Source organism: Triticum urartu, chromosome 3, assembly GCF_003073215.2.
Source record: "Triticum urartu cultivar G1812 chromosome 3, Tu2.1, whole genome shotgun sequence".
Taxonomy (NCBI): Eukaryota; Viridiplantae; Streptophyta; class Magnoliopsida; order Poales; family Poaceae; genus Triticum; species Triticum urartu.
This window is the reverse complement of record NC_053024.1, coordinates 417,273,004-417,298,618: the sequence shown is the minus strand read 5'-3', so window position 1 is coordinate 417,298,618 and position 25,615 is coordinate 417,273,004.

Below are 25,615 nucleotides of genomic sequence, written 5' to 3'. Positions count from 1 at the left end.
TGTTGTAATTAAACTTTAATGAACTTGTAGTATGTCTCTTTGGTTTCGAGAGTCGTTCAACTTAAGATGTAATTGATGCTATTAATGTCTTGCTTTTCTCTTCCGATCGTTCTGTTGCATACTTATATATTGCTTATGTATTGTCTGTGAATTGGTACTAACGTTTCGTTTGGCTACTGCATAGCGATGCCGTGGTATGTCGTGTACAAGGGTAAGGTTCCCGGAGTCTACGACGACTGGGAGGAGTGTCGGAGACAGGTTCACCGATTCAGCGGTAACAGTTACAAAGGGTACGCCACTAGGGCCGAGGCCAAATCTAGATACGCTCGCTTTCTAGCGGGAGAGGGGAGGGAGCGTTGGAGGAACCGGATGAAGACGAGTTTCATCGTGATGATGCTCATCGTGATGACCGCAGCTCTCTTCTATGTGATGGTAGTTTAGATGATCGATATCGACTTGTAATGTGAAGACAAACTCGCGGTCTCGAGACTTGTAATATAATGTTCTATCTTTGTTCAGTCTTTTCAATTCGGAGACTAATATGATGACTTGTATTCGGAGACTAAAATGATGAATTGTATTCAGAGACTAATCTTCTATTGTATTCGATGAATCTGTTGTTGATGTGTGCTGTCTATATTTTGTCCAATTATACATTTTGTAACCTGTGCGAAAAACAGAAAATTAAAAAATAAAAAAACCTAATATTCATACTAATGGCGCATCACATCATAGTGCACCATTAGTATGCCAAAGGATACTAATGGCGCATCATAAAACAGTGCGCCATTAGTATGCCGAAGTTACTAATGGCCCATCTTGCTGTCGTGCGCCATTAGTATGCCAAAGCACCTGGGTATACATGGCCCCCTGGGAGGCATACTAATGGCGCACTATTGTATATACTAATGGCGCATCTGGGGTGCGCCATTAGTATACCAGATACTAATGGCGCACCAGTGGTGCGCCATTAGTAAAATATACTAATGGCGTGCTACTAATGGTGCACCACTAATGCGCCATTAATGGCCAAATTAGGTGCGCCATTAGTAGGCCTTTTCCTAGTAGTGTGCAGAGCATTGGGAGCGTGCCTGCGCCCGCGGTGGTCGCAGGATGGTCCCTTGAGTCGAAGGTGAGGTCGTCCTTGGGTGCCACCCATCCTAGAGGAGCTCCCTACTGCACGCATGCGGCACCCGCTTTGCGAGAGAACCGCTTGACATGCCGGTCCGAGGGCGGCGCCTGTGATCCACCTAGGAGTGCTGCGACGGCGTGAGGCACCAGTGCCACAAAGCGTGCAATGAGGAGGCTGCACAACTCCTCCCAGGAGGCCACCGAAGATCCTGGCAGGTTGAGAAGCCAGGCACGCGGCGCGCCCTCGAGGGCCATGGGAAGCCAGTTTGCCACGACCTTGTCGTCACCGCCTGCCGCCAGACAGACTCCTCATACGCCTGGAGGAAGCCTGCCGGGTCCGCCACGTTGTCGTATCAGGGTGGCAGGTCCGACCTGAACTTGGGTGGCCACTGCACTTGTCGTAAGGCAAGGGTGAAGGCCCAGAGGCCCTCGGCGCCTCCGTGCGCGCCTGTCGATCCACCTAGAGGGGCGGCGCCCGCCATGAGAGCCGAACGAAGGGATGAAGTAGACGAAGAGATGGAGAGGACGGAGAGGCGGAGCGGGCGGAGAGGCGGAGCTTCGACGCACCCCTACTCGGCGCGCCAAATGTCAGATTTGGGGTTAAGCAAACCCTTGAGAGGTTCGAACTCTATGGTGCGTGAGAAGATCTCGTCCTCCCCAGTCTGCCCGCTCATCCAATCCATAGCCTAGCTAGATGAACCCAAGGGACAAGGGACACAACAGTTTATCCTAGTTCGAGCCACCTTGTGGTGTAATACCCTACGCCAGCTTTGTGGTGGATTGCCTCGAGGAGCTGAGGACAAAATAGGATAGTGGTTGAACAGCCTCAGGAGGTGAGGTGTTCTTGAGCTCGATGAGCTAGTGGCTGAGAGGATGATGTGAGAGATCCGTCCCCTTCTATGGTGGTGGCTAAGTCCTATTTATAGTGGCCTTGGTCCTCTTCCCAAATATAGGTGGGAAGGGATCCCACAATGGCCAAATTCAAAGGGGGACAACTAGTACAAGTTATCCTGACAAAAGTAGTCTTCGCCTGCAAAAGCCTCTGGTGGTGACGCCGCGGTGGGCTCCACGATGACCTCCGTCCTGCCATCCTAGCGGTCTTGGCCTTGTTGCACCGAAATGGAAACCTTTGCTTGACGCCTCAGGACTCTGCGCCTGTTCTTGCCTCCTTAGCACAAAAGAGGAAGCTAGTACACCGCGCCCGTTGGCACCCGCCTGGCCTTGGTCGTCATGGCTCATGTCATGTGAACCTCGCGAGGTGCACCTTGCATTGATATCTCTTCTTCTCGGGAGCCAGCCTGGTGAGGATAACCCCCTAGGGAGGCCCTGGATGTCATCCGCATCGCGAGGCTTGGCCCCTCGTGAGGGTCTTGGATTGTTCCTGTTGAAGCTGGGCCGTACCAGGCCGTTAATGGAGCCATGCCATGGGCCGCAGGCAGGCAAATCTGGGTACCCCCATTCCCAGGACGTCGATAGAGGTGCTCCGTGGGCTACGTCACCCTAAGCTGGCGGCGGGTGAGGCAACGAGAGAGACGGTGCAAGCGAGCCCCCGGCGGTGCTGACAAACTCTGCGACGCGGTCCAGCTAGTCTTCGTAGAGGTCATCGACGGGGCGATAGCACAGGAGCTTGTATGCCATTAGCAATGTGGCCTACGCATCTACCGGCCCACGACGAGCATGGGACGACGAACCAGCCGGAGTCAGCGACGGGGTGGCGGTGCGCTCATCACGCCGCATGGAGGGGTGCAACGACGAAGCTTGCTGCTCGTGCCCTGCTAGGCCGGTAGCAGCGTTGGCGGCAAGCGACCAGGAATGACGGGGAGGCCTGCCAGCAGGCGCCGTCTAGGAAACGCGAGCGATGAGGGCGGCCCGACGCTCTGCACGAGCTCGACGGGCTTCAGCCGTGGAAGCGGTGGCGGGTCGACCAGTGGAAGAGAGGCTCCGACGCACCCCTACATGGCACGCCAAATGTCAGATTTCGGGTTCCATAGACCCTTGAGATGTTTGAACTCTGGGGTGCATGCGAAGAACTCATCCTCCCCAGTCTGCCTACTCGCTAATCTCATGGCCTAGCTCGATGAACTGAATCGAAAAGAGACACAGCGGTTTACCCAGGTTCGGGCCACCTTGCGGTGTAAAACCCTACTCCTGCTTTGTGGTGGATTGGCCTCGAGGGGCTGAGGATGAACTAGTATAGTGAGAGAACAACCTCGGGAGGAGGAGTGTTCTTGTGCTCGATGAGCTGGCGGGTGTGAGGGTGGTCTGAGTGACCCCCTTCTATGGTGGTGGCTAAGTCCTATTTATAGTGGCCTTGGTCCTCGTCCCAAATGAAGGCGGGAAGGGATCCCACAACGTCCAAATTTAAAGGGCGACAACTAGTACATGCTATCCTTAAAAAAGTAGTCTTCGCCTGCGAAAGCCTCTGGTCGTGACGCCATGGTGGGCTCGGCGATGACCTCCATCCCACCGTCCTGGTGGTCTTGGTCTTGTTGCACCAGAATGGAAACCTTTGCCTGATTCCTCGGGACTCTGCATTTGCGCCTGCGTCCTTATCACCAAAGAGGAAACTGGTACACTGTGCCCACTAGCGCCCGCCTAGCCTTGTTCGTCATGGCTCACGTCATCCGAGCCTAGCGAGGTGATCCTTGCATAGAAATATCCGCTCCTCGGGAACCAGCCTGAGGACGCCACTCCTTGTGGATGTCTTGGTGTCATCCGCCTCGCGAGGCTTGGCCCCTCGCGAGGGTCTTGAGTTGCTCATGATGAAACCGGGCCATACCAGGCCATCGATGGAGCCACGCGGTGGGCCGCAGGCAAGCAAGTCTGGGTTGTCGGCATTCTGGGAACGGGGGTCCCCAGACTTGCCTGCCCGCGGCCCGCGGCGTGGCGGAGCCAGCAGGCCGTATGACCCATCTTCATCAACAAAGCATCCAGGACCCTCGCGTGGGTCCAAGCCTCGCGATGCAAACAATGCAAGACCTCCTCCCGAGCGGCCTAGTCAGGCAGGCTCGCGAGGGGGGGAGATATCAAGGCGAGGCGAAGCTCACGAGGCTCTCGTGTCGTGATCCATGATGATCGACACCAGGTGGGCGCCAGGCGGGCGCCAGCGTGCGCAGCGTCCTTGTTTCCCCTTTGGTGCAAAGGAGGCAAGCGCAGCCGCGGAGTACCGAGGCCTCAGGCAAAGGTTGCCATTTCAGTGCAACAAGACCAAGACCGTGGACTGCAAGAGGGAGGTCATCGTGGAGCCCAAGACGGCGTCACCACCAGAGCTTTGGGCAGGCGAAGACTACTTTTGTCAGGATGGCTCATACTAGCTGTCCCCCTTCAAATTAGCCCGCCATTGTTGGCTCCCTTCCCGCTCGATATTTGGTAAGAGGACCAGGGCCTCTATAAATAGGACTAGCCACCACCATAGTAGGGGATGAGACCCAGAGATCTCATCAGACCCAGAGATAGACACAAGTCCAAAAGCACAAGAACACCTCAACCTCAGGAGGCTGTTCTTCCCTTGTATTGTTCATCATCAGTCCAAGAGGCAATCCACCACCACCACACTGGAGTAGGGTATTACACCACAACGGTGGCCCGAACCAGTATAAACCCCGTGTCTTTCTGTGTTGTGAGTTTGTCGAGTTCGTCCGCGAGATCTAGCGAGCTAGAGCGTAGATCGGTAGGAGGGAAAGACTTCGCGCGCACCCCAGTGTTTGAACCTTAAGGGTTTGCCGGAACCCCACATCCGACATGGGTACCCCCGTTCCCAGAACGCCGACAACAAGGTCACCTTCCCCAAGGCTCTGGGTGCGAACCCTATGGCTATGGTAGCGGCGCAAGGCTTGCTGGTATCGTGCAGCACGTACAGCTGCCCAGAGATGGTCTTCCTCAAGGATCATGGCATCATCATGCCGTAGCTGCTTTTGCGCTACTTCATCATAGCAAGTACCTGAGGCGACCCGTATATGAGTTCCGTGGGCAGCACCGCTTCTGCACCATATATCAAGGAGAAGGGGTCTGGCTAGTGGCTTGATTTTGGGTCGTCCTGGTTGACCAAAGAACCACCGGCAACTCATCAATCCAGTGCTTGCTGCATTTTCGCAATCTATCAAAATTTCTTGTTTTTAGCCCACTTATGTGTTCATCCTTTCTGCCTATCCATTGCTCCTAGGGTGAGCAACAGAGGTGAAAGAGACCTTGTTTCCAAGGCTTTGGATGTACTGCATGAAGGCGCGGCTCGTGAACTGGGTGCCGTTGTAGGTAATTACTCTGTTGGGTACCCCAAAATGACACACCAGTCCCTTGAAGAACTTGATAGCTAATTGCGTCGTCACCTTTCTCACTGGCTCTACTTCGGGCTACTTTGTAAACTTTCCGATAGCAACGTACAAGATTTCAAAGCCCCCGGTAGCACGGGGAAGGGTCCCAAGATGTCGAGCCCCCAAACCACGAAAGGCCAGGATATGGGGATGGTCTGCAAAGCTTGAGCTGGTTGATGAATATTCTTGCAATGAAACTGTCATGCTTCCCACTTGGTGGTGAGCTCAGTAGCATCTTTGAGGGCAGTGGGCCAGTAGAATCCTTGCTGGAAAGCTTTCCTGACAAGTGCTCTTGATCCCAAATGTGAGCCACACACTCCTCCATGCATCTCCGCCAACAACACTAGTCTTTCTTCTTGACTGATACACTTCATCTTTATGCCGTTTGGCCTATTTCTGTACAGAATGTTGTCCACAAACTGGTACATACTTGATTGCCGGGCTACTTTCTCAGATTCCTTCGGATCATCCGGAAGTTCTCTAGTTTGCAAGAATTGGACTATGTGTTGTGCCCATGCCGGAGCCTGGGGCCCGACGACGAGGACCAAAGGCATTTCTTCAGATGTGGGAGCGCTTTCCTCGATGGAAAGAATTTGGGATTCTACTTGAGAGTGCGTCTCACTAGTGTAAGATCGAAAGTAGGTCTAGAGGGGGGTGATTAGACTACTTGACCAAATAAAAATCTAACCTTTTCCCAATTTTATGTGTTAGCAGATTTTAGCAACTTAGCACAAGTCAAGCAATCAACCTACACATGCAATTCTAAGAGTGTAGCAATGGAAAGTAAAACATTGCATATGAAGGTAAAGGGAAGGGTTTGTAGAAGGCAAACGCAATGTAGACACAGAGATTTCTGGTGTGGTTCCGATAGGTGGTGCTGTCGTACGTCCATGTTGATGGAGACTTCAACCCATGAAGGGTAACGGTTGCGCGAGTTCACGGAGGGATCCACCCACGAAGGGTCCATGAAGAAGCAACCTTGTCTATCCCACCATGGCCATCTCCCATGAAGTACTTGCCTCAGTTGGGTAGATCTTCATGAAGTAGGCGTTCTCCTTGCCCTTGCAAACTTCTTAGTTTAACTCCACAAATCTTGTCGGAGGCACCCAAGCGACACCTAACCAATCTAGGAGACACCACTCTCCAAAAGGTAATATATGGTGTGTTGATGATGAAAACCTTGCTCTTGTGCTTCAAATGATAGTCTCCCCAACACTCAACTCTTTCTCATAGATTTTTCTATGGTGGAAAGATGACTTGAGTGGAAAGCAACTTGGGGAAGGCTAGAGATCAAGATTCTTGTCATTGGATTGGAATGTCTTGGTCTCAACAATAGGTAGGTGGTTCTTTCTCAGAAAATGTGTAGTGGAAGTTTAGGCACGTTCTGATGGCTGTCTCTCAATTGGATAAGGGGGTGGAGGGGTATTTATAGCCTCCTGATACATCTCCAGCGTATCTATAATTTTTTATTGCTCCATGCTGTTATATTATCATTCTTGGATGTTTTACATTCATTTTATAGCAAATTTATATCATTTTTTGGGACTAACCTGTTGACATAGTGCCCAGTGCCAGTTGTTGTTTTTTGCTTCGCAGAAAATCAATACCAAACGGAGTCCAAACGCAGAGGAACTTTTTGGAGACTTTTCCTAGACCAGAAGACTCCTGTTGGGCCAAATAGGTACCAGAGGGGGCTCCGAGGGGAGCACAACCCACCAGGGTGCGCCTGGGGGCCCAGGTGGGTTGTGCCCACCTCGGTGGCCTCCTGCACCTCCTCTTTGCTCTATAAATACCCCAATATTCCAGAAACCCTATGGGAGTCGACGAAAATCAATTCCAGCCGCCGCAAGTTCCAGAAACCATGGATCCAATCTAGACACCATCACAGAGGGGTTCATCTTCCTCATTGGTGCCTCTCTGATGATGCGTGAGTAGTTCATTGTAGACCTATGGGTCCGTAGTTAGTAGCTAGATGGCTTCCTCTCTCTCTCTCTTGATTCAAAAACACAATGGTCTCTTGGAGATATATTTGATGTAACTCTTTTTGCGGTGTGTTTGTTGGGATGCGATGAACTTTGAGTTTATGATCAGATCTATGTTTTTATCCATGAAAGTTATTTGAGTCTTTCGATCTCTTATATGCATGATTACTTATGGCCTCATATTTCTTCTTCGAATCTTTGGTTTAGTTAGGCCGACTAGATCGATTTTTCTTGCCATGGGAAGAGGTACTTTGTGATGGGTTCGATCTTACGGTACTTGATCCCAGTGACAGAAGGGGAAACGACACATATGTATCATTGCTATTAAGGATAACAAGATGGGGTCTATTTATACACAAATAGATCTTTTCTACATCATGTCATCGTTCTTATTGCATTACTCCATTTCTCCATGAACTTAATACACTAGATGCATGCTGGATAGCGGTCGATGTGTGGAGTAATAGTAGTAGATGCAGGCAGGAGTCGGTCTACTAATCTTGGACGTGATGCCTATATAATGATCATTGCATGGATATCGTCATGATTATTTGAAGTTCTATCAATTGCCCAACCCCTTTAACACGTCGGGTTGCAAGTATTTGCTCTTTATGTGCAGGTACTCTTTATGTAGTGTTGCATGATTCTCCTACTGGTTCGATTAGCTTGGTTCCATCACTGAGGGAAATACCTACCATCGCTGTGCTGCATCATCCCTTCCTCTTTGGGGAAATACCGATGTAGTTCAAGCCGCAATCACCTCCACACAAAATCCAACCGTTACACACATTTGATCCAACTCAGACAGAACGGATAGATGAACTCGGTGAGATCGATTTTGTTCAAAATGTGAATGTTAGGAATCTCGGTGGGACCGACTGGAACAACTCAGTGAGACCGATGTGCTAGGGCTAGGCCAAAACCTCATCTCGGTGAGACCGATTGCTTGAACTCGGTGAGACCGATTTCAGTAACGAGCAAACAGAGAGTTGGTCAAGAAAACTCAATGGGACTGATTGCACATTTCAGTGAGACTGAAATACTTGCAATAGGCAACAAAGAGTTTGCAGGGCCATCTCGGTGAGACCGAGATCCGTATCTGTGTGACCGAGTTGTCTAGGGTTTTTGGCAGTGGCTACGTCAACTGAACTCAGTGGCGCCAGATAGATCAAATCGGTGGGGCCGAGTTTGACTTTGGGTTTTGGACATATTTGAAAATGATAAAGTGGCTGAGGGTTTTGGAGCAATATCACTAAGCACTTTGAGCAAGTAGATCATTAATCAACAACTCACCCCCTTTTAATAGTATTGGCTTTCCTATGGACTCAATGAGATATTGGATCACTAAAATAGAAATGAAGAGTCTGGAGCTTCTGCCAATCTTTGTCCTTAGCATTTTGAGGGGTCCACATCTCTAGTCCATGCCATGCCAATCATTGAACTTTCCAAAATATTTAACTTGAATGGATATTAGTTCAATGAGCTATATCTTTTTATGAATTACCAAAACCATCCAGGTATTAGTTGCACTTTCAATCTCCCCCTTTTTGGTAATTGATGACAACATATAGATGAAAGCTTCGACAAATGATAATATGAATGAAATACATCATCACTTTGAGAAGTATGTGATAAGAAAGAGCTCCCCCTAAATTTGTGCATTATTTAGGCTTTGCTTTTGAATGCAAATGCACAGTCGATTAGGATCATGGGTCACTCTTTCATGTCACATACATCTTGGTGGAGCGCTCAAAATGATAAGAGTTAAACAACATGCACTCATCACCATGGGTAAAAGTGATTGATCATACACAAATTCATGGATATAATCATGCAAGCACACATTAAGCATAATATGATCAAACACATGATCACATAAGTATCTGATGATCATAACACAATTTGTAGCATAGGAATCAAACAACCAAAGTAGCAAGAGAAGCAAATAAAACCAACAAAAGAGCAAGACACACTCTCTCAAAGCCTATGATATATACACTTTCTCCCCCATTGGCAACAAGTTACCAAAAAGTTTGAAAACGTATAGTGCTATGCGGCACTCTAGGTACGATCTCCGGGAGCTCCTGAGGTGGTCTTTTGGATTGTCGCCCTGGTGTGCGTAGATGGCGTGGAGATGAGGGCATCTTCAAATGCTTCAGAAGATGTCTATGGAGCTGGAGGGGTTGACACTGAAGGTACAACCGAGGCAGTCACGGAGTCTCTGACAACTGACCTAGTTGTTGACCTTTGTGCCCTTGGCACTCTCTGGAATGTGTCTGCGGCACGTCTATCATCCCTATCCTCAGCATCTTCTTGGAGATTTTCCACAATGGTCTGTCTCTCAGTGACCTTCACATCTAGGTCATGAAATTTAGTCTCAATGATCCTCTCAAGACTTTCTTGATTTTGAGTCAGGATGGCCAAGCCCTTCTCAATTCTCATTGTAGCCTCAAGCAGATAACTGAGTTGATCTTGCTTGGTCTTGAGCATCACTATGAAGGCATCAAGTGCACTTGCTACCTTTGCTCATTTTGCAGCCTTTGCTTTCTCTTTCTTCTCCTGGGCTTCTGCACAAGTAGGATGGAATGCATCAATGACAACCTCTTTGTCCTCAAAATCTGGCGTCAGGTGAAGATGATCTATGTCAAGAAGATATGTCTCGATTCCCATCTTGGAATTGATCAACATTTGAATGTGAGGGGCATATCCACAAGATCTCTTCTGATAAGCAACTGTTCCCTTCACTATCTCAACAATCAAGCTCATTACCTTGGACTTCTGAGGTACATCAAACATGTGAAGCAAGTTGACTGAGTGACCACGGATCATTCTATGATCTCCTGACTTGGGAAAAAGAGGGTGCCTCAATATAGTGTTCATGGTGGTCAAGCCAGACAGCAGATAGTATATTGATCCAAGCTTGTGAGTCTCCAAGGCTTCATCAGGAATAGTCTTGTACATGTTAGCCATGGAGTGGTGATCCTTTCTAGGCTTGGCATATACATCAATGCCATTTTCCTCTTCCTTCGGGGCATTGATCAACTTGGCCCATTCTGAGATGGTAGATTGATACCTTGTACCTTCAGTCGTCCAGACAATCCTTCCATCGAGATAGAAGTGAGAAGTGGAATAGAATTGCATGATCATCTCATCGTTCCACTTAGTTAACTTCTGACCAACAAATTTGCCGACTTCATTCATTCTGAAGCTCTCATGCACACCTGGGAAATAGTCCTCATTGTCATCAATGTATTCCCAGCCAACCCATTTCATATCGCACACTATGGGCTTCTTGTCCAACAAGACTGTCTCATAGAAATCTTATTGTTCCTTGGTGCGAAAGTGGTAGTCCACAACAGTTCTCCTCTTAGTGGCATAGGGATCTGTTTGTCTCCATAATCTCAGACCTGCATACTTTCTTAGCTTCATTTTCCGCCATAGGATGATCGTCACTATGATCTGGAATCTTGGGCTTTAACTTTCTGAGCACTTGTGACTCTTCTTCTTCTTGAGCTTCAGGCACTAGGGCCTTATTATTCTCAGCAGCAGGGATGTTTCTTGTTGATCTCTTGGGTGCAGATGATTTGGGGGCTTGAGCTTGAGCTGAAGTCTTGGGGCAGACTTGGGCTTAGATGGAGCAGCCCCAGTCCTTATGGCATCCCCCATAAGCTTTTGGGTCTTGGCAGGAGGTGCAACAGTCTCTTCCTCCTCCTCATCTTCATCAGATTATCTCATCATAGAAGGTTTTCCAATGACTATTGCAATAGTCTTTCCGACTCTCTCCTTCCTCTTCTTTCCTCCAGCAGCCACTTCCTCTCTTGGTTCAAGAGTGAATTCCATGGTTTTCTGAGTTGAGGCTCTGGCTTTTGACATTGGAGCTCTCTCAGGTGGAGCTTTCTTGGGCATTCCAGGCTTTGTTGCAGCAGCAACAGCATACTCCTTCTTGAGTACCTTTTTCTTAAAGGTCACTTCCTCCTCAATAACAAAGTCCTTATCCTCAGATTCAGAAGTACTCTTCTTCCTTGTCCTGGTAGCTGCCTTAGGAAAATTGTTGGGAGTGCTCCTACTCCCATCATCAGTGCTACTAGAGGGACCGGTTCCCTCACTGAGGTTGAGTTGGTCTTCAGTCTTGTTCTGACTATCAATGCCCTCTGACATAGCTGAAACTGATCCTGTGAATAGATGGGTATAGATAGAGTGGATGAGCATCACAAAGTGCAACTTATTTATCAAAAAATATTGCGAAAAAATTTAATTTTAATTTTCTGCAGAAAGCATTTCGGAACTACCAATTTGACAAACTCAGTGACACTGAAGCACTAACAGAGTCTAAACACATAGTTTCAGTCAGACCGAAATGCAGTTCGGTGACTTTGAGATGCTAGGGTTTCACAGAGAAAGTGATTTCGGTCGCACCGATCAGTACAATTCGGTCAGATCGAGTTGTACTTGTGCAATGGCAGGTCCAATCAGTGTGACCGAGATCCTCGGATCGGTTGGTCTGAGATGAGTTTGTTGGAAACCTAACCCTAAGTTTTTGCATCAAATCTATTCTAAGGAATTATTTTGGTGGATAGATCAATCTCATACGTGGGAAGAACATATGCACTATACTTCATGCAAGAATCAGAGTTATGGAAAACACAAAGGGGTCAAATCCGTACCCTAACTTGGCGACGGACTTGCTACAGCGGCAACGGCGGTGAGGATTCCGTTGACGGTGGCAGAGACCAATGACAGGAGGTCACTGGCGACGACGGCGATGATCAGGAGACCAAGGGGCGGCAGTGCTGGGAGGCGCGGTTGAGTGGTTTGGAGGAATTTTCAAAATTTCAACCCGCGGTATATACCCAGTCGGTGTGACCGACTGGAACGACTCGGTGGCACCGACATGCAAAACTGCTAGCAGTTGCTCCAACTCGGTGTGACCAAATTGTTCAAATCGCTTGCACCGAGATAAAAACCTAGATCAACTTAATGAGTTCGGTGAGACCGAGTAGGAGTGAGTTGGTCTGACCGTAAGGCATTAAGAGGTTTTGCAAATTAAGTCCATCATGGATTGGTGGCTCCGAGTGCTGATCACCCGGAGGGTCCAAATTTGACTTGTTCAAACTTTGTGATGTAACATAATAGAGTTTGAAACGAGAAAATCATAGATAGCAAGAGGGATTAGTTCGGCATTCTTGTCCATCCATTTGGCAAAAAGAAAAGCCAAATAATCAAAGCAACAAATGGATGTCCTTGAATGAATAAAATTATGCAACCAACATGCTCACACAATAAGATGGCAAATAAAGCATGTGGCAAAGCATGCACAAACACTCTAGCATCCATCAAGCAATTGGCGATGACTAGGTCATCTATATATGAGTATATTGACTTAGGAGTCAAATGTGAACATTTGATTGTAGGTCATACTCATCGTTTAAGCACAAGTGGGGTTACCACTTTTACATAAAGCATTGTTGTGTTCACACCATTAGAGTCGCCTTAGCTCAATTCTTAGAGCAAAGCTCCCCCTAGATGTGATATCCCCCTTAGAGGGATGAACTAACCTTGTGTTTTGTCAATGATGACTTCATGTAGGTGTTGAAGATGTGTATGCTGAATATTGATGTAGATCATTTGAAGCAATCCATTGGAGTGAGTTGCACTTCCAATACCTACACGGGTTAGTCCCACAAGGGACACACAAGGATATCCAAAGACATAGAGTGAAACACACATATGATGATGTCCATGAAGGCATTAGGTTACCTTGTCCCTTGTCTTACCAGCAAGAGGGTTTGTAACTCCATGAACTAGTGCAAGATATGGAAGTTGATTACACTTGTCCTTGCCAAAAATGAATATGAGTGAAGTATGTTGGCGGAGTCACCCTCAAGAACTCTCTAGTTCTTCTTTGGGACCCAGATAAACTTGATGGGAATCCTTTGAGTTGTAGTCGTACTTGATGAAGTAGAACTTGATGTAGTCTTGGGAACCCATTTGACCAAGGCCTTAGGAGCTTCTTCAAATGAATGAATCTCCTCTTGAAGCTTGTCCTTGCCTTTTAGCTTGTGGTCTTGTGGTGGAAGATCATTTTGAGCTTGTGTTCCCTTGAAAGAAGTGGGTTCATACTTATCTTGTTGAGGAACAAAGTTTATCTTGGGGTATTGATCTTCTTCCCACTCAACTCCATTGGTGTTGAACTTTTGTTCAAAACCAACACCTTTTTTCTTCCGGTGCCTTCCTTCCGGCAAGACTCTTGTAAACACCTTTCTCTATAATTCCCTTCAATAACCTATTTTCTTGCTCAAGTGTAACTTGGCTAAGAGAATCATTAGTGGAATCAAGAGAACTACTAGAAGCAACAATATTGGATTTAACATGATTATTGTTACTACTAGAAGAAGAATCTTTCTTGCTCTTGTTGCTAGATTTTACTTGTGGCATGTAAGTAGACAAGAGTAAACACTTGGCAATGTAAGAAGAACTTTTCTTTCGAAGATCATCATGGATTGCTTTTAAGAACCCATGCTCTTGCTCTAAATTTAGCTTCTCTAAGCGTAGCTTATCATGAGTTCTTAGAAGCTCTCGATGATCCTCTAGAGTTGTTTCATGAGCTAACTTAAGAGTCTTTAGTTCTTTAGTTAGACGCTCAATCTCCTTCTTATCATTTTCATTCGTTTGATCTTGATTAGCATGATTAATAGCAATTTCATCATAGTTTCATCACTAGTGTTGTCAACAAGTAAATCATCATCACCTAGCAAATCATCTTCATCACTATTGAAAGCAATATACTCGAGGTGTGATACCTTAAGGCCTTTATCCATGAAGAATCTTCCAATTCCTTCATTTGGTGAGTGAAATATGTCGTAGGAGTTGGATGACACAAGTGCAATACTGACAACACCTTAATCTTGAGTATATTCGAAGTCTGAGTGATAACTTCTCTCAGAGTAGTTGTCGGAGTCGGAACTGGTTACCCATTCACCAATGTGAGCTTGATGTCTTCGTTTTTTGTAGCTCTTTGATGACTTGTCCTTCCTTTTCGAATCCTTGCTTCTACGAGAGGGTCTGTGTTCATAACGATCATCTCTACTCCTTCTCTCTCTTGGTGGTGATTCATCTCTTTTACTTCTCCTCTTAGGTGAATCTTCTCTTCTTTTGTAGGGAGCCTTACACTCATTTGAGTAGTGTCCGGGTCTTCCACAATTGTAGTAATTACGATCACGACTGGAAGATCTTTTATTATTGTAGGACCTTGACTTGGAACTTCTCTCTTTGCTTCTATTCTTGTAGAACTTGTTGAAGTTCTTCACCATTAAGCTCAATTCTTCATCGAAGACTTGTTTCTCACTTAATTTTGTAGCAGCATGACATGAAGCTTTATAAGCACCACTCGACATGTTGTGGGGCTCTTATCCTTGAGTGACATCTCATGAGCAACAATTCTACCCGTGACTTCCGTTGGCTCGAGATCTTTGTAATTGGGCATCATTTGGATCAAGGTGCACACGGTATCATACTTTTCATCCAAGGCTCTTACGATGTTCTTGACAGTGAATTTGTCGGTCATCTCTTCGCTTCCTAAGACGGCAATCACATTTATGATGAGAGCAAGCCTAGAGTACGTCTTAGCTACTCCTTCACCATCCTTCATTTTGAACTTGTCAAGTTGACTTTGAAGGACATCCAATTTGGATTCCTTGATGGACTCGGTACCTTTGAGCATATCAACCAAAGTATCCCAAATTTCCTTTGCATTCTCAAGGCGTCTGATTTTGTTGAATTCTTCGGGGCACAATCCGTTGAAGAGGACATCGCAAGCTTGAGCGTTGTATTGCAACATCTTCAATTCTTCCGCGGACGCTTCACGATCCGGTTCTCTTCCATCCTCGAAGTATTCACCTTGCAAGCCAATGTGCACAATAGCCCAAATGGCAAGGTTATGACCAAGAATATGCATTTTCATATTATGCTTTCAACTAGAAAAATTAGTACCATCAAAGTAAGGACCTCTACTGTGGTAATTTCCCTCCCTAGACGCCATACTCTCCTAGGTTGTGAAACCCAAGTTATGATCGCCAAAGCTATGGAAATAAAGGTAAATGAAGACGAAAGCTCTGATACCACTTGTAGGATTGAGAGTAGGTCTAGAGGGGGGTGATTAGACTACTTGACCAAATAAAAATCTAACATTTTCCCAATTTTAAGTGTTGGTAGATTTTGGCAACTTATCACCAAGTCAAGCAATGAACCGACACATGCAATTCTAAGAGTGTGGCAGTGGAAAGTAAAACATTGCATATGAAGGTAAAGGGAAGGGTTTGCAGAAGGCAAACACAATGTAGACATGGAGAGTTTTGGCATGGTTCCGATAGGTGGTGCTGTCGTACGTCCACGTTGATGGAGACTTCAAACCATGAAGGGTAACGGTTGTGCGAGTTCACGGAGGGCTCCACCCATGAAGGGTCCATGAAGAAGCAACCTTGTCTATCCCACCATGGCCATCACCCACGAAGGACATGCCTCACTCGGGTGGATCTTCACGAAGTAGGCAATCTCCTTGCCCTTACAACCTTCTTGGTTCAACTTCACAATCTTGTCGGAGGCTGCCAAGCAACACCTAACCAATCTAGGAGACACCAGTCTCCAAAAGGTTATAGATGGTGTGTTGATGATGAACTCCTTGATCTTGTACTTCAAATGATAGTCTCCCCAATACTCAACTCTCTCTCTCAGATTTGGCTATGTGGAAAGATGATTTGAGTGGAAAGTAACTTGGGGAAGGCTAGAGATCAAGATTCTTGTGGTTGGATTGGAATGTCTTGGTCTCAACACATGAGTAGGTGGTTCTTTCTCAGAAAATGTGTAGTGGAAGTGTAGGCACATTCTGATGGCTCTCTCTCAAATGGAGAAGGGGGGGTGGAGGGGTATTTATAGCCTCCACACAAAATCCAACCATTACACACATTTGACCCAACTCGGTCAGACCGCATAGATGAACTCCCTGAAACCGATTCAGTTCAAAATGTGAACGTTAGGAATCTCGGTGGGACCGACTCGAACAACTCGGTGGGACCGATGTGCTAGGGCTAGGGCGAAACCTCATCTTGGTGAGACCGATTGCTTGAACTCGGTGAGACCGATTAAAGCAATGAGCAAACAGTGAGTTTGTCAAGCAAACTTGATGGGACCGATTGCACATTTCGGTGAGACCAAAATAATTGCAACAGGCGACAGAGAGTTTGTAGTGCCATCTCAGTGAGGCCGAGATCCATATCGGTGTGACCGAATTGTCTAGGGTTTCTGGCAGTGGCTATGTCAACTGAACTCGGTGGCGCTGGATAGATCAAATCGGTGGGGCCGAATTTGACTTTTGGTTTTGGACATATTTGGAAATGAGAAAGTGGCTGGGGATTTTGGAGCAATATCACTAACAGTACAAAAAAAGACACATCCGCGACATTTTGGGCCGAACGAATTTTTTTCCTATCATGCTTATGACACTTCTATGATGATAATTGTGACAAAACCTGGTATCATCATAGATGTGGTGGGCTCCTACTTCTATGACAAAAAATCATAATAGAAAATGGGCTTTTTATCCTGGGCGAGCCAGAGACGCAGCTGCATGACATTCTTTGGGCCATCCATGATGGAAAAAACCATGGTAGAAGCGAGGGCATGGAAAATATCGGGGAGTTCCCGGTTACGATGGGTGGTCGGGGCCGAGCGATGCGCGTTTCTCTCGTACACGTATGCGCGTGGGTGCGAGGCGTTGGGCTCTAACTGAACCAAGAGGCGTTCGCCTACTGAACCCGAGCGATTGCAGTGCAGGCTACGCGTTACTGAACCCGAGCGATCGATCGATCTGGTTGTTAAATGAACCCGATCGAGAAATTCCTTCGCTACTGCTGCTAACTGAAGCCGATCGAACCTACTACCTCTTGATGAATAGTGATTTTTGTTGGGGGTTGGATGAATAGTTCTCGATGGGGGTTGGATGAATAGGACCCCGTGGTAGTAGAGGCCATTGCCGCTGGATGAACATGACCCTGATTGATCGAGCCGGTTGGGGTGGATGAATAGGACCCCATGGAGGGCTGGATGAACAGGCCCCTGTGGAGGGCTGGTTCAACAATAGCCGGTGGAGGGCTGGATGAACAGTAGCCCGTGGAGGGGTGGTTGAACAGGACCCTGTGGAGAGGGCTGGTTGAATAGTAGCCGGTGGATGAGCGGTGGAGGCTGGATGAACAGGAGCCCGTGGATGAACATTCGCAGGTGGAGGCTGGAGGAAGTCGACGGTGGATGAATAGTAGCCCGTGGAGACTAGAGCGAGGCACTAGATGGTGGATGAACAGTAGCCCATGGAGTCTCGTTTTGCGGTACGCCCATCCCCTCCCGATGAACAAGACCCCCATTTCGACCGTAGCGCTCCAACACAAGTCTGTTTCCTCCGTTTTGCGGTACGCCACACCCCTCCCAATCGATAGGACCCCGTTTCGACTGTAGGAGGTCCAAGAGAAGTCTGTTTCCTCTATTTTGCGGTATGCCACACCCCTCCCGGTGAATAAGATCCCATTTCGACCGCAGGCTGTCGAATACAAGGCCGTTTCTTCCGTTCCGTAGTACGCCAGGCCTCGTTTCGGATGTTCCGTTCAAGCTGGTTGGATCACGATGAACATGACGCATTCCGTTGCCTCCTGATGAACACGACGACGTAGTTTCTCCGTTCCAACCTAGCCGGTTGGCTGCCGATGAACAGGACTCAAGATGACAGGGAGCGGTGGCGTCATCACAGTTCCGTGTGAAGAAAGAGATGCGGTGTGCTCCCTCGATCGCGCCTACCAAGCTGCAGCAGTCGAAAACCCCACCAACGAAGGCACCATGTACCCTCCTGAGGCCATCCCCAAGAAGAAGAAGCAGCTACTCCACCCAGGGCCTTAGGAGAGCGGCATTTCCAGTGGTACCACCTAAGGACCTGTGCCCGCAGATGGGGCGCCTCCCTCCCTCGCATAGGAAGGCGTGCCCGGCGCCCTCCTCAGGCTGGGCTCGGGAGCTCTCTTCTGGAGGGCCTCAGAGCTAGCCAACGTCACGAGGGAGGTGCTTGGGCACCACATGGAGGCGTGCTTCACTGCATGTTTCCCTGAAGATGGCACAAGGCGCAGAGCGCCTTGTGCTCAGGAGTTCATCACCAAGGCGATCCAGGAGCTTCAAGAGGCAAGGACCATACACGGCGTACGCCGCCCACCATCCGGCGCAGCTCCCCATTCTGGCGAGGATGGCGGGCTGAGCGTCTGCATTGACATTCCAGGGCTCAACAGGGCCGCATCTCAGGGACGTTTCTGGCCTTCGTGCATTGGACGGTGCGAGGGTCCACCTCACAGCTACGTTCGTATGCCGTTCGGCTTGCCGAGCACGACTGTCACCTTCCAGCGCCATCCGCGGAGCATCCTGGCGGCTCAGGAGGCCACGCATCATGCTGTCCTGGAGGAGGTCGCTATGGTTCTTCAGGAGCCACCTGGGCCTGCGGGTCCTCCTAAGGCGCAGGACCCTAGCAGCTCATGAGGGACAACCCTTCGTCACACATCTTCAGCTACTCCAACACCGCTCCAGCTACAGTATCAGGTGACTCTTTCCAGTTCATTCAGTTGGGGGTGCCCCTTGGGAAGCATCATCCCCAAATTGCATGGGCTTGTCCATGTGACGTGTATCCTTTTGCATCTCTAACTTACTTTGATGGGGGCGCCCCTCGGGCTGCATCATCCCCATGCCGCATGGGTCTGTACCTGTGGCATGTATCGTTCGTGCATCTATCTAAGCTAACCTACCTCTTTGCTTGAGCCATTTCATGATTATCACCTTCTTACTTATTGCCCTTCGTGGCCACCCGCATCGCCAATCGGTCCCCTGCTCATCTCGCAACGGGGGCTACTCATGCTGGCACGACGCTTGTGCTCGGGTCCGTCCCTGCAGCTCTGACAAATCTGAGCGGTCGAGCTCTGGCTCGCAGCACGCCCCGCACACGTCACCTCATCAGGCCCTCAGTGCCTTCATCTTCTTGAAGAACGACTAGTGGCAGACAGGCATGTGCTGTTGCAACTTGTATTCCTCCCTCACGCTAACCTGTAGGAATCTCCGGAGGCTGATGGCGGGCGGCACCGCGGGATCCTTCTTTTTTCACACAATTCGCTTGCGCGTTAAAGGGGGGCTCTTGAGCATCACGACTCAGGAGCTCTTACTGGCTCTCCAGCCCTCACCCCCTGGCCTTGACCATGGCATCGTGACCTGGCATACCAGCGGCAGCTGAGCGCACTCGAGGGACGGGACCCGAGGACGCAGAGCACATAGACGAGCGTGAAAGGAGGGAAAAGCTCGTGCGAGCCTGACCCAGCTGACACACGGAATTGGCGCTGCGCAAGGAATCGGCTCCGGACCACTAAGATAAGTTTCATGCTCGAATCATCTCGGCACTGTGAGACAGGATTCCCACCTCCAGCAGCCTTGCTGCGGCGACGCCGCCTTCCTTTCCCACCTTCAGGTAGTTCCTTGTATGCTAAAGGGGACCTCTTGAGCATCGTGCCTCAGGAGCTCTTACTGGACCTCGGGCCGCTCACCTCCTGGCCTTTACCACGGCATCGTGACCTGGCATACTAATGACGGCTGCAGCCTGCCTGGGGACTGAGACCTGTCAGCATACAACACTAAGATACCGCTGGGCTGGAAAGGGGGACCGAGCCGGAGCAAGACGCGCAATCACGAATTTCACAATGGGAGTAATATTGCTGCAAAAAGCGCTACAGAGTCTTTACATGCCCCCGTAGGTTCATCTTGATTCCTCGTAGGGAACAAAAAAATAAGGTTTCTAGGAGCCCTTTCTACCAACGTCACCACCGACGCCATCATCAACAGTGGGCCGCGAGAGGCCGACGCCAACCTCATCCAGATCGACGGCGGCGATGAGCGGATGCTGCCGCGGTGCTCCGGGCGCGACGAGAGCTTGGGGGGACGTAGCTGTCGTCGCTCGTCTCTGGAGTCTCGTCAGCCTTAGGAGAGTCGCTGGACTCCCAGGAGCCACCGCTGCTGCTGGAGGAGCTGTAGGCAGGTCCAAGGGCGGGCTGAGTGCCTGCCGCCGCACCATCCTAACGGCCCCCTCCAGGGCAGCATTCTAGCCGATCGCCCACCTCGTCAAAGACCTTGAAGAACAGCGTAGAGGCGCCGTCGTACTCAAAATGGATGGCGAGCGCCCCCCACGCGGCAGATGTGAGCGACCTCACCCCATCCGCGGGTCATGAAGATCTTGCCTCGGGAGACGAACTCGACCTCCGCTCCCATCGTCGAGGTATCGCACCTGGCGTGGTGCAGCCACAATTCTAGTGTCCCCCTCGGCGACATCTCTTCAGCGAAGAACGACGGGAACCGGATCCACGTGCACGGCGGCATCATAGCCCACACCATGAGTTTTCGCGAGGAGCCCCCGGCGTGGGTTCGTGGGGCGGCGGCGCACGCCACCACTGCACGGCCACTGCGGCCATGGCGCGAGGGGCATCGGCCCCCGCCTCCTCCTCCGGAGCCATCCGCCTGAGCATACAAGGGCAGCGGGTAGCCCGGGGGAGGCCACTCGTGCCAGGGCCTTGTCTCCTCCGGTGTCGCGACGATGTCGCGGGAGCGGACCGGCCTCTTCTTCGATGGGATTAGCTCTAGCTCTTCGTGGTTTTTTTTTCCCTTCTCAGCGGCGGAGAACCTCCGTATCGGCACCATGGGTGTTGCCGCGAGGAAGAAGAAGAAGAAGCTAGCGGAACGGAGGAAGAGATGAGCGAAGGGGGCTTTGCCCCTATCCTCATTTATAGCCAGAGGGAGGCCAACCGCCGGCCTCCACAATCTAAGGTAATGATGACCTTCTTCTGCATGCAAAATGGTCTCGTCAAGTCGGGCAGTTGCCGAGGCAGCATGGGGAAGCGGAGGAACCCACGACCCGTCAATCGCCACGCGTCAATCAAGGCCGCAGGCTATTGGGGCCTATGGCGCTCCGCACTTGACCCTTGGCTTCACCACAAAGCCAAGTACGAGCATGCCTTGGGCCCAGGGGCTACTGTTGGCATCTTGGGAATGGAGGTACCCAGACCTGCCTGCCTGCGGCCCAGGGCGTGGCTCCACCAATGGCCTGGTACGTCCCATCTTCATCAACAACCACTCAAGACCCTCGCGAGGGGCCAAGCCTCATGAGGCGGACGACGCAAGACCTCCTCAGGGACAACCTCCCTAGGCTAGCTCCTGAGGAGCGGAGATATCTATGCAAGGGGCACCTCGCGAGGAGCGCGTGACGTGAGCCATGACGACCAAGGCCAGGCGAGCGCCAGCGGGCGCAGAGTACTCGTTGCCTCTTTGGTGCTAAAGGGGCAAGCACAGGCGAGGAGTCCCGAGGCATTAGGCAAAGGTTTCCATATTGGCGCAACAAGACCAAGACCGGTAGGACGACAGGACGGAGGGCACCGCGGATCCCATGACGGCGTCACCACCAGAGCCTTTGGCAGGTGAAGACCACCTTTTGTCAGGATAACTTGTAGTAGTTGTCCCCCTTCAAATTGGCCGTTGTGCGATCCCTTCCTGCCTAATATTTGGGAAGAGGACCAGAGCCTCTATAAATAGGACTAGCCACCACCTTACCAGGGGGATGATCCACACCACCCTCACACACACACACACACGAGCTCATTGAGTTCAAGAACACCTCTCCCCAGGAGGCTGTTCATCCCTTGTACTTGTTCATCCTCAGCCTACAAGGCAATCCACCACACCACACTGGAGTAGGGTATTACACCACAATGGTGGCCTGAACCAGTATAAACCCTTGTGTCCCTTGTTCTTCGGGTTCGGCGAGCTAGGCTTAGAGATCGTTGCGAGACTGGGCTCGCGGGGGAGAGAGATCTTCATGCGCACCCCGGTGTTGGAACCTCAAGGGTTTGCCAGAACCCGTAATCTGACACATGCCTCTACTACTACACATTCCCTTCCTTACCCGGCCATGGTTCATCGCTGCAGCCAACAGACAGACCGATCGACCAGTATGTACATACACATTCCGCGACCAGAATGACAACGCTATGTATGCTTCGACCAGGTGGGTCCTGACTATCAGGGAGGATAAGGAGGCACTTCCTTGTGTGCAAAGATGTAGCTGGTGGGTCCCAACAGTCAGGGGGAAATGTTTTTTTGTGAAATATGGTGTCCCGTCCGATGGGTCCCTACTGTCAGGTGGAGGAATAATTATTTTAAGCGTAATAACGTTGCACTTCCTTGCTGTGGCCGTGGACCCAGCTGTCAGCCTCTCCACGCACAGTACTCTTCTGATGGAAGTCGTTCCTTGACCACATTGACCACGCCGCGCCGGGATCACCAAGGTGGTGGACGACGTCGAGGGGTCAGAAGGGGATGACACAGAGTTGGGGAAGACGCGGCACTGGATGCCCACGAGGAGAGGGGTACGAGGGTTGACTAGTTCGGTTGCGGTGTGAGGCTGTCGTCGCCATATAATAACAAGGGGTGCGGGTGAGTAGAGGGATGGCCTGGTGAGAGGTTAGAGTAGGGTGGGGCGGTCAGGCCTCCGCGGCAGCACAGCCGGCCACGGGAGGCAGGAGCAGGCGGCATGACCGGCGCTAGTTTGGGTGGCTGGAGCAAGAAGACCAGAGGTTGAAGAAGCACTATGGCCGTTGGATGGACATCGTACGGTCACTGGAGCTAGAATTGTTCATGTTGACTAAATTGAGAAAGCCCTCTGTCAGCATTAACTTCGTAGGCCCACAAGTCACCCTCCAACTATGGTGGGTCCCAGCTTGCAGGGGGAGTATTCATTTTTTTGTGCGTAATAAGGAGGCACTTCCTTGCGTGCAAATATATAGCTGGTGGGTCCGAGCTGTCAGCAGGGGGAACGTTTTTTTCACGAAATGCAAAGGCCCTTCTGGTGGGTCCCAGCTGTCAGGTGGAGGAATCATTATTTTGCGCTTAATAAGGAGGCATTTCCTTGCGTGCGGCCGTGGATGTCATTCGTTGACCATGTAGACCACGCCATGCCAAGAGCACCAAGGCGGTGGGCGACAGCGAGGCCTAGGAAGGGAAGACATGGACCCAGGGAAGACTCCGCAGTTGTTTCCCACGCGGAGGGGAGTACATGGGTTTACTGGTTCGTCTGCCGTCGCTGGAGAATAACAATAGGTGTGGGTGAGTTGAGGGATGGTCAGGCCAGTGATGGGAGTAGGGTGGGGCGGTGAGGCCTGCGCGGTAGCACAATCGGCCATGGGAGGAGGGAGCAAGGAGTCCCGCTGGCGCTTGTTTGAGCGACTGGAGCAGGAAGAGCAGAGATTGAAGAAGCACGGTGGCCGCTGGATGGACATGCAACAGTCACTGCTCTCATGTGCTGACTAAGTTGACATGACATTGCATGTGCTTCAACCCTTTTTTAGGAAAGCGTATGCGTCAACCTATAGTAGGCGCACAAGTCATCCTCAAATTTGTGGAAAACAGCATACAACCCATCTACCATTATTTCTGATAATTTACAACCCATTTGCTAATTCTTAAGGTTTTTTTGGAGCCCATATTCTTTTTTTAGCATTACAAGCCATATTGTGGCCACGGTTAAAAAATTATACGAAATTTTGCATATTACGGTGTGGTCCGAACTGATTTTAATCCCGAAATTTCGAGTCACATTCAAACTAATTTTAAAAATAATTTTATATCAATATAAAATCCAACAAATTGTCATGCATAAAAGTCAATGGAATTTAAAATCTCGAAATGAAAAAAAAAATTGGATCTTATTGTCGGTTTGATGTGTTTTCAAAATGTATAGCCCATTTCTCATTACTGATAGCCCATTTTCTGGGCAAGCTGAATGAAGCTCTCCTCGTCTTGAAAGATTTGCAGCCCAGCAGGGCTGACAAAGCATGTAGGCCTCGGTTGGGTATTCTGCGAAAGAACAAAAAAACTGGGCTAGCCATTTCAAAAAGAAAAAGAGCTACTGGGCTGGTCTTGTCGTAAACATAAAAGAAAAGGCTGGCTAGACATGCTAGAGTGCCCTGCACAGCCCAGTTGACACCCTGCTTCCATCTCAGAAACAGAAATAACTGGCCAAGCTGCTGGGTCCCTGGTGTTAGCTGCTCGTTGTGCAATTCTCTCATTTATTAACTGCGTTGACAATGACATGGGACCCAGATGCCAGAAATCCGTTAGGAGGAAACATTTTTGGGCATAAAATAAGGAGGCACTTGCTTGCGTACTACCATGACCTTGTTGGGTCCCTGTTGTCACCCTCTCCACTCCACATACAATCATCTCCTGATTGTGTACGCGTCAACCTAGTAGGCCCACAAGTCAGTCTCTAAACCCATGGCGGAAAAATACAACCCATTAAAAAAATAACAGCCCATTCCATACATTCAAACGGAAAGTTCAACATTCAAAGCAAAGTAACATGTCTGATCAAGATATAGAGTATTGAACTTCCACGTTGACAACCATCATAGCTAGGTTAACTATCTACTCGCACTAATACTCTAGTAGTGTACACGTACTAACTTACTCTTAGCTAACAAGACAATGCCGGCCACCATCTGCGGTACACGCTAAACACGGGCACCGGCAACCTCCGCCTCACCTCAAACTTTCCGGAGGTGCGATAGGGCGTGTTGCTCGCGCGCGTTAGCCCTTTCCATGCTGGCATGGTCCACCGAAGCTTTGGCTTCTAAGCGGGAAACCCACTTGACGAGCTGGTAGTAAAATTCGGCATCGTGCACGCGTGCGTGCCCGACAGCCTCTAGGGCTATCTGCTAGGAGCCGTCCTCCACATAATCGGCCCAGTCGTGGGAGCTCTACTTGTGACTCAAAGCAGCGGTGCACTACTGCTCCATGCCCCGCCAGCGGCGCAAATCAGTGATACGCTACTCCTGCGCTAGGCGGTTGCGCTCCAAGAAGTCCTCGTACTCTGCATTGTCATCTAAACACTGGTAGAATGCTTCCTCCCTCCGTCTTCCTTCCCGTGAATAACCGAACACTAGCTCCGGCGATGAGCGCCTCTGGCGTCACTTGTTGCAGATGGTCGGGGGCATGATGGACATGGCGAGAGCGAGTGCAAGTAGCGAGCAACATCGGGCTGGTGGTGGTTGTGAGGGGGGCTGATAGGGCGAGTTGCGTGATGGTGCT